Raw genomic sequence first — 10,465 nt, 5'->3', positions numbered from 1 at the left:
CCCTGGGTAGAGTGCCGTGGCACCACAGCTCACAGCAACCTCCAACTCCTGGGCTCAAGCGAGTCTCCTGCCTCAGCCTCCCAAGTAGCTGGGACAGGTGCCTGCCACAATGCCCGGCTATTTTTTGGTTGCAGCCGTCACTGTTGTTTGGCAGGCCGGGCTGGATTCAAACCCACCACCTTAGGTGTACGTGGCTGGCACCTTAGCCACTTGAGCCACAGGTGCCAAGCCTTCTATAGGGTTTTTGGATGTTCCTAGAATACATCTTTATTATAAACATTAGTCTCTTAATAATCTCATCCAGTCCCAGGGCTATAGATAATTTTTTTAAATTTCAAAATATTAAGGAGCTACAAATGTTTCTATTATATGGTTTAAGTCAGGGGTATAAGTTGCCACCACCAGAATAATGTTCACTGTACCCAAACCCTTTTTGCTCCTCTACACCTGCTTCCTCCACCCTGCTTGATTTCCAATGACTTTTATTAATATTTCCCTCTCTGCACATGTGTACCCATTGGTTAGTTCCAATTTTGTTAGAGACTACATGTAATGTTTGTTTTTCCATTCTTGAGATACTTCACTTAGGATAATGATCACCAATTCCTTCTAAATTTCTGTGAAAGGCTAATTAATTCATCCTTTTTATGGTTCAGTAGTACTCCATGGTAGACATATACCACATTTTGTTAATCCACTCATGAACTGATGAGCACTTGGGTTGATTCCACATCTTTGGAATTGTGAATTGTCTTACGATAAACATTCAAGCACAGATGTCTTTTTAATGAAAGATTTCCTTTCCTTTGGGTAGATGCCCAGTAGTGGGATTGCTGGATCTAATGATAGGTCTACTTTTAGTTCTTTGAGAAGTCACCATACTATTTTCCATAGCGGTCATACTAATTTGCAGTCTCACCAACAGTATGTAAGTGTTCCTTTCTCTCTGTATCAAATCCAGCATCTATTGTTTTGGGACTTTAGAATAAATGCCATTCTAACAGGAATGAAGCAATTATCTCATTGTAGTTTCAGTTAGAATTTCCCTAATGATTAGTGACATGGAGCATTTTTTCATGTCTTTTGACTGTCTGTCCTCTTTTGAAAAGTGTCTGTTCATGTCTTTAGCCCACTTTTTATTGGGGTTGTTTGCTTTTTTCTTGATGATTTGTTTGAGTTACTTGTAGATTTCAGACATTAGCCCTTTCTTGAATATACAGTTTGCAAATATTTTCTCCCATTGTCTAATTGTTTGTTCAGTTAATTATTTCCCAAGCTGTGCAAAAGCTTTCTAATTTAATGAAGTCCTGTTTATTTATTTTTATTTTTGTAATTGCCATTGAAGTCTTTAACATAAATTCTTCACCTACATCAAGATCTAGAAGAGTTTTCCCTTCATTTTCTTCTAGGATTCTTATGATTTCATGCCCTACATTTAAGTCTTAAAATCTATCTTGAATTAATTTTTGTGAGTGGTGAGAGATACAGATCCTGTTTTATTTGTCTGCATGTGACTATTCAATTTTCCCAGCACCATTTATTCAATAGAGATTCTTTTCCCCAGTGTATATTGTTGTCTGCTTTGTGAAAGATCAGCTAGCTGTAGGACATGATTTTATAACTGGATTCTCTGTTCTGTCCCATTGATAGGGATCTATGTTTCTATTTTGGGGCCAATACTATACTGTTTTGGTTACTATAGCCTTGTTGTGAAGTTTGAAGTCTGGTGATACCTCCAGATTTGTTCTTTCTGCTTAAGATTATTTTAGTTATTTGGTCTCTTTTCTGGTTCCAAACATAGTGTAGAATTATTTTTTTTCGATTTGTGAAATATGATGCTGGTATTTTAATGGGGATTGCATCAAATCTGTAAATCACTTTGAATAGTATGGATATTTTTACACTGTTTCATAGTTCTCTCTGCAGAGATCTTTTGCCTCCTTGGCTAAGTATATTCCAAGGTATTTTATTTTCTTTGTAGCTATTGTGAATGGCATTGAGTCATTTATTTGACTCTCAGCTTGACTATTATTGATGTATAAAAAAGCTACTGATTTGTGTACATTGATTTTGTAACATGAGACTTCACTGAATTTATTTATTGATTCCAGGAGTTGCTTAGTGGAGTCTTTGGTGTTTTCTAGACATAAGATTATATCATCAGCAAAAAGTAATATTTTGACCTCCTCTTTCCCAATTTGGATAACTTTTATTTCTTTCTCTGGCCTGATAATAGTTTTGATTATTACTGCAAATGATATCTCCTTTCTAATAATGTTTTAACTAATTATTGCTATTTAAAACTTTTAAACTAATTTTAATTGGCAAGGTTGCTAAACTCTCTTGATACTTCTAATAGTGTGTCTGCTAATCTCTGAGTTTTTCATGTAGTTATGAGAAATGGCAATGATTTGTTTTTTTCTAATCCTGTATCTCTTATTTTGTTTCTCAATATTACTACTTGGCCAGGACTTCTAGTGTCATATCAAACAATGATACCGCAGAAGTCAACCTTCAAAGTTTCTTTATTAAATATAATGTTAACTATAAATTTTTAACAGATAGCCTTTATGTGGCAAAAATAGTTTTCTAATAACAAGTCTTTTTAGGGTAGCATCTGTGGCTCAAAAGGGTTAGGGCACTAGCCCTCTATGCTGGAGGTGGTGGGTTCAAAACCAGCCCTGGCCAAAAAAAAAAAAAAAAAAAACCCAAAAAACAAAACAAAACAAAAGTCTTTTTAGTGTTTTTGTCAATTTTTTTTTCCACAGCTATTTGAATAAGAAAGTTTGTTTTGTTTTTTTTCTCTTTTAGGCCCTGAATGGATGGATTTGCTTACTTACATTAAATCATCTTTGCATTACCAAGGTAAAATTTGCTTGATTGTGATACGATTTTTTTAAATACATCACTTGATTCCATTAGCTAATAGTTCACTTAGAATTTTCTCATGTGCATTCATAAGTTAAAGGGACCTACATTTTTTTCCTTGTACTATTGTCATCTGTATTTGAAATCAAGATTTTACTACCTTTACAAAATTACTTAGGCAGCTGTCCCTCTTTTTCTGTTTTCTGGAATAATATATAAAGTTTAACAGTTCTATAATAATTTGGTAAAGTTCAACTCTAAAACTGTAAAAATGCTTTGATTATCACTAAAAATATGATGGTATTACTTTATTAAACTTTTCTATTTCATCTAGTGCCATTTATACATTTTATGTTTTTTCTCAAAACTTACATATTTCATCTAGGTTTCCTTGGGTTTTTTAACTCCACTATTTTTCTCCATTTTTCTTTGCATTTGCTCTCTTGCCCCTTTTCTAACTTTTTCAGTTGAATGCTTAACTCATTTCTGTCTAGAGTTTCTTGTTTTCTGATAAATGTAATTAATCTTTTAAATTTCTTCTATATTCCACATTAGTTGTGTTTTGATGTCCTCCTAGTCACTTTGTTGGTGAGAGAGGAATTCTCCTGCCCTAAATAACATGAGATGGTTGAACACAGGACACCTGACGTGGGAGAATTAAGATTGATGGCCCCATATTAATCACAGCCTGGGAGAGAGCACCACACATCATCCACAGCCACAAAGGTTTGCACTGCAAGATAGAGTGAGCAAGGAGGTCTGTGGGAGATGGGCATTGCAGCGGCAAGAGGATGATGGGATCCATGCTTCTCACAGGAAGATGTGATTAGCATGTTTGAATAATTTCATAAACTGGCAGGGGAGTGAAACCTATTTCATTGAAGACAGATCTAGCTGACTAAGAAACCAGCTGAGTGGGCAGCCTTTCCACTGAGTGGTAGCATGATATTTGTAAACAGCAGGAAAACTTACGACTAAGCCTTTTCAGGTCCTCTTGTTTTAGATGTCAAGGCGGCACGTAATGCCCAATCTTAATTTCAAGTCTCACACCATAAGCTATATCTCATAAATGTTGATATGTACGAGGCTAGACAATTAAGTGCACAAACTCATCCTAGAAAAAGTGCTACATACGTCATTGCTGAATATCACTACAGTCACCTTCAAAGTACTCCCCGTGGCCACTTGACCATGGTGATATTCAGCAAGGAGGTATGTAGCACTTTTTTCAGGATAAGTTTGTGAACTTAACTGCTGGCCTTATATATATGTGTGTGTGTATATATGTGTATACACACGTGCACATACACACACACATACATGTGTATGCATGTTTGGTTTCTACACACAAAATAGTTTTACAGTAATTTTTTTTTCATTTTTTTAACATCTAAGTTTATTTCATCATAGTAAATATAGTGATAATCAATTTTTATATTTATATTTTAAAAGAATATAATTTTTTTGTTCGTTTGATGGTATAAACTTCTACGCCTATTATTTTAAATCTGCTGTATTTTTGCCATGTAGATAATTCGCCCTCCATCACTCTGTTCTCCCCACCACTGACTAGACAGCCTAGTTTACATCCCAGCCAATGAAACTGCTCTTTGTCAAAAGCTGCCTCTCTGAATCTCAAGCATCTATCTGGGGTATTGAAAGGAGAAGAGAAGGAAGAAGAAGACTCAGGAGCTGGCTTCCCACGTGTCTTTTTATTGCCCTCTACCGAAGCCGGAGACTCCTCTTGCTCTTCCCAGCTTGCTTGGGTGCGGAGCACAGGATAGCCCTTTGCTCTGGGCTGCCGTCCCCTTCACACCTGGGCCTAAGACCCTCTTCACCCCAGGAAGTCCTCACAGTTTCCATGTCAGGTTTTCACCTTAACTTTTTCTCTCCCTTTTCTCATCCCCGGGGACTGGTCCAGGGACATCAGTACCTAGGGCTAGCTCTTAACAGGACCAGCCAATTACTTTCTGGAAACTCCTAACTCTATCCCAGTCCTGACTTATGAAATGTGCCTAAGACAACATTCCTGCCCAGAAATACTCTAGGGCTGAGTCTTTCACTTAGAAAGTTTCAGCTCGACAATAATAGATTTCATAGAACTTGGGTTGGCAGTTTTGTGCCAAGGCCAGCCTTGACAAGTCCATGTACCTCAGCTGTATCTGTGAGCTTCCAGCAACCCAGTAGAGAATTTTTCATTCATTTCCTTTCTTTCCTCCTTTTCTTCTCTCTTTCTCTATCTCTCATTTTTTTCTGTCTCCTTTCCTCTCTCCCACCTCTGTCTCAGCACATGAACTTATCAGAAGCTATTTGCCCACAGCAATGTGAATCTGTACAGTGGCCACAGGTAAAAGCTGATTTGCAGCAGGAAGTTGGGTGGAAAGGAAGAGAAATGCTTTCCTCCATGGTCAGAGAATTAACGTCTAGACAAGGATGACTGATCTGACTCTGAAGTTAAAATGTTTTAACGCAATTGTTCCGACAACAAAGGGTGATTTTTATAAGCAACAGACTACATGGTTCTTCTTTGTTTTTCTAATTATAATGCCCCCTCTAATTTCTATCATTAATGTGCTTCTGGCCAGAAGCAAGCCAAATTATGGAGTAAAGACAGCCAGATTAGTTACTCCAAATTACCTACGGTCTATAGAAAAAAAAAATTACCAGAAATCTACAGCCAATTTTTATTTTCTCCCAAAGTGAAAATGTGCAGTGAGCTATTCAGAAAATGTTATTTTATTTGCATTCCACATTTATGTAAATCCAAAAGAATAAAAGGTTTTCAATGACATCATCCTCTCTCCTTTGTAAGTAGATAATAACTGATGGGTAACTTTCCAAAAGAAGGATTTCACCAAATAAGGGGCTTTGCGAATGCAAATGCACAAAGCAGCACACATGATGAATAGAAAAATAAATTCACCACCAAAAGGAAAGAGTATACCTAAGTAACTGCTTCTTAGGAATAATAATGTCATTCATTTACTTCAGATTTTCTTGTTCAGATATTCCCATCGTATCTAATAGGAAAAAAAAATGGTTTCAACCTCTGGCCCAACAAATAAATTAGAAATGGGAATGGAGAAAGGCCAATAATCCTAACTTCGAAAAGACTCCTGCCAAGTATCACTCTTCATCCTCCATCTAGACTCTTCCACGGTCAGCAGAGAGAATAGAATCATCCATCTATAACTCATAAGAAGAATCTCCATGGGCTTCAAAATGCCCCCAAATAGCAGGGACAGCTCCAGGACACAAACAGCAGATCAAGGAATTGTCTGTCAAGACAGCATGAACACTAGCAACTGTTTATGCTAATAAGAGCAATTTGCCTAGAGTTACATAGAACTAGAATCCAAAGCCTTATGAGCCATTTGGCAATAACAATGTATTGATTTGTCTTTTCCTTTTGCAATTATATATTCCCATTTCTCTCTCTTCTTGGCAAAATAGCCACACCCCCAATTTGGTTATCAGCTGCCCCTTCTGGCTTACGTGTCACTGCCTTTTTATTTGGATGCACCTTCTCTTCTAAACTGTAACTGGTCCACTTACATCACTTTCTTTTTTTTTTTTAAATTAAATCATAGCAGTGTACATTAATATTATCATGGGGTACAGTGTACTGTTTCTATATACGATTTGAAATACTTTCGGCTCGGCACCTGTGGCTCAAGTGGCTAAGGCGCTGGCCACGTACACCTAAGGTGGCGGGTTCAAATCCAGCCTGGGCCCACCAAACAACAATGATGGCTGCAACCAAAAAATAGTTGGGCGTTGTGATGGGCGCCTGTGGTCCCAGCTACTCAGGAGGCTGAGGCAGGAGACTCGCTTGAGCCCAGGAGTTGGAGGTTGCTGTGAGCTGTGATGCCATGGCACTCTACCCAGGGGGACAGCTTAAGGCTCTGTCTCAAAAAAAAAAAAAAAAAGAAAGAAAGAAATACTTTCATCCAACTGGTTAACATAGCCTTCATGTCCTTTTCTTAGTTGTTGTGTTAAGACATTTATATTCTACAATTAGAGAGATTCACATGTACCCTTATAGGATGAACCATAGGTGTGATCCCAGCAATAACAGTCCCTCCACCCACCCTCTCCCCTCCCCTCTCCTCCCTCTCCCCTCTCCCCATATTCCTGGGCTAAAATTGGGTTATAGCTTTCCTATGGAAACTATAAATTAGTTTCATAGTAGGGCTGAGTACTTACGTCACCTTCATCTCTATTTTTCCCGCAACCTCCTTATCTTCTCCAAATTAGGGTACCTTCCTCTTCCTTTCCCACATCTCCAGACACATGCAGACTGAAGCCCACTGTACTGAAACACTCAAAGATCACTAGAGATTTCTCTGCAATAGAACCTAACAACAATTACTTTATCCTCTTTGACACTTATCTTGAAATATTTGATACTGTTGAATACACATCACACTTTCTGAAATGATACCTGTCATTTAGTAAGAGTTATTTACAATTACTACTGTGCCATGCACACTATTAAGCACTTTTCCTACCTTAATCTTTGCATTTTTCAAATGACCACATCAAGTCAGGACCATTATTATCACAATTTATAAAATAAAGTAGTGGTGCCAGAGGGGTTAAGTAACTGCTTAAGGTTCTCCAGCCTCAGAGGAAGAATTCAACCCTATGAGGTATTGACTCTAAGCCCATGCTCTGCCTACCATACTGATACTGATTCACACAATATGCTTTTGTCCCCTTCACAGTTAGGACCCCATTTTCTTCTGGATCCTCTTCTGCCTTCCCCTTAATTTTAGGCTTTTTTCCCCTTCCGTCCTTGGCTCTCTGGTCTTCTTGCTCTTCACTCTACTTCAGTCTTTTTCCAGAGTTGTAGTAGGCAGTTCAGGCCGCCATAACGAGATACCATAGTCTAGGTGGCTTAAGCAACATACATTCATTTTCTCACATTTCTCAAGATGGTAAGTCTGCAATCAGAGTGCCAGTAGAGTCAAGGTCAGGGTGAGGCCTTCCTGACTCAAGGACAGTCCGTCACCTTCTCAATGTGTTCGCACATTACGCTGTCTTTGCCAGGTATATATGGAGAGAGAGAGGGTGCACTCTGGTCTCTTCCTCTTCTTATAAGGCCACCAATCCTGTGGGATTAGGACCCCACCCTCATGACCTCATTTAATTTTAATTATTTCCTAAAGACCCTTGTCCAAATATAGTCACATTGCGGGTGGGATACAGCCTAAACATAGAATCTGAGGAGAATACAATTCAGCCTGTAGCAAGTCATGACTAAGATATCCTCTTCTCTTCTAATTCAATCTCGTTTTCCTTATTTCTAATTTCCTACTACACATTTCCCCTCGAATCTTTTACCATTGCTTCAAATTTAAGATCACAGTTTAGTTTCTCATTTTCTCTGTCACAGAAATGTCAGCTCTTTTCTTTCACTTCAGGGTTAAAAATTTAGAGTAATTTTTAACTATTTCTCTCTTTCAATCCCAGTGTCTGTTATTACGCAAGAACTGTCAGTTTGTCCTTCCAAGTATGTATCATCCCTTCTTTTCTTCCTTTACTTTGGTCACATCTTTACTCCCTATATCTGTTACTTTTATTATATAACAAAATGCCCCAAAACTCAGTCTTAAAAAAATTATTTCAGGCTCAGTGCCTGTGGCTCAAGCAGCTGGGGCGCCAGCCACATACACCTGAGGTGGCAGGTTTGAGTCCAGCCCGGGCCCGCCAAACAACAGTGATGGTTGCAACCAAAAAATAGCCAGGCGCTTTGGTGGGCGCCTGTGGTCCCAGCTGCTTGGGAGGCTGAGGCAGGAGACTCGCTTGAGCCCAGGAGTTGGAGTTTGCTGTGAGCAGTGAGGCCATGGCACTCTGCCCAGGGGGATAGCTTGAGGCTCTGTCTCAAAAAAAAAAAAAATTATTTCACATTAACCCAATGTTTGTGGTCTGGGTGGGGGTTGGCTGATGCATGATGGGCTTAACTGGGTCTCAGCTGCTCCAGTTTTCTCTTCACAGGCTAGCCAAGGTATATTCTTCTCTTGGTGATGGCCTAATCACACAAGTCTTCTCTAGTTTTTGTTTACATTATGCCCACCAACATTCTGCCACCAAAGCAAGTCACATGGCCAACAGGTGGAAGGCACAGGGTGGGAGGCAGAGGGCATAAATACTTAGAACAATAATTTAAGCTACTGCATCCTCTTATTCATATATTATGGCACTATAACCTTTTGATGACTTGAGTAACATTCTTGTTCAGTTTCCTGTGTACATTTTCCAGATTAATCTTTCTTTTTTTTTTTTTTTTTGAGACAGAGCGTCAAGCTGTCCCCCTGGGTAGAGTGCCGTGGCATCACAGCTCACAGCAACCTCCAACTCCTGGGCTTAAGTGAGTCTTCTGCCTCAGCCTCCCAAGTAGCTGGGACCACAGGCGCCGCCACAATGCCTGGCTATTTTTGTTTTTTTAGTTGTAGCTGTCGTAGTTTGGCGGGCCCAGGCTGGATTCAAACCTGCCACCTTAGGTGTATGTGGCTGGCACCTTAGCCACTTGAGCCACAGGCACTGAGCCAATTAATTTTTTATAAATGGAGTCCTCTGTAGTAGCTGCCTCATGGTACCTTGGAGGAGTTGTTTTGTTTTGGTTTTCATGTTGCCTGAATTTTTATTTTGGTTCTTTCTCCTCATGTATGCTTTATTGTTCTTTGACTCTTTGTCTCCCTTATTCCTTCTCACTTCCTCCTTTGTTTTAAATTACCTTGTCTCAGAGCTTAGGTGTAGAAGTGGTCTCTTGTTAGAAGGCCAAAAAGAAAAGAAAGATAAAGCATAGAAGAGAAAGGAAGAAGAAAAAAAATAGTGAAAGTATGAAAGTAATGAATTGAACAGGAGGACAGGAACAAAGAGTGAGAGTGATAGGAAAAATGGTATTGATTGTCATAGTGCTAAAGCTATTCCTGCAACTCAAGGATTTTAGGGGGCTGGGCTGGGTTGGTTCCTCAAACTCAGGAACTCCTTCTCAGCCTGGGAAAAGCCAGACTCTACCTATGGCAAATATAGGAAGAGAAAGAAAGAGCAAAAACAAAAAAACAGAAAGAAAAAATAAATAAAAAGGAAAGAGAAAAAGAAAAATTCTGCAGCGTGGACTTGCCAATACTGTCTTCCCAACACCATAGGTAGAAGGGCTCCCTGGACCATGATCTCTTGGCCTCCTTGAGAAAAGTACTGCTGTGACCTCCCAGACAGACGAATACTGTGCCACCCTAGTGCTCAGAGAAAAGAGAATAAATAACAATAATAAAATAAGAATAAAGAAAATTAAACATACAGTTGTATCAAATAAAGGAGAGAGAATGAAGAGGAAAAAAGAAAGAAAGAAGAAATACCAAATAAAGGAGGGAACATCTTAGCTGTTGTATGAGCAATTTCTGCAGGAAAGATGAGAAAGGTAGAAAAGTAGCTATCAAAAGTGAGAAAGAAGAGTAAAATAGAGAGAGAGAATAAATGAGGCTGAAATACCATAATCAAAAATACAGGAGCCCTTGCTCTTGATATAAGTAAAAATGGAAGAATTCAAACAAATTAGCAAAAGCAAAACACAACACAACAAAACAAAAAT

The sequence above is a fragment of the Otolemur garnettii genome, unplaced genomic scaffold (genome assembly GCF_000181295.1).
Source record: "Otolemur garnettii isolate 467f Iridium unplaced genomic scaffold, OtoGar3 scaffold00005, whole genome shotgun sequence".
In the NCBI taxonomy this organism is placed as follows: Eukaryota; Metazoa; Chordata; class Mammalia; order Primates; family Galagidae; genus Otolemur; species Otolemur garnettii.
This window is presented reverse-complemented; position numbering follows the sequence as displayed.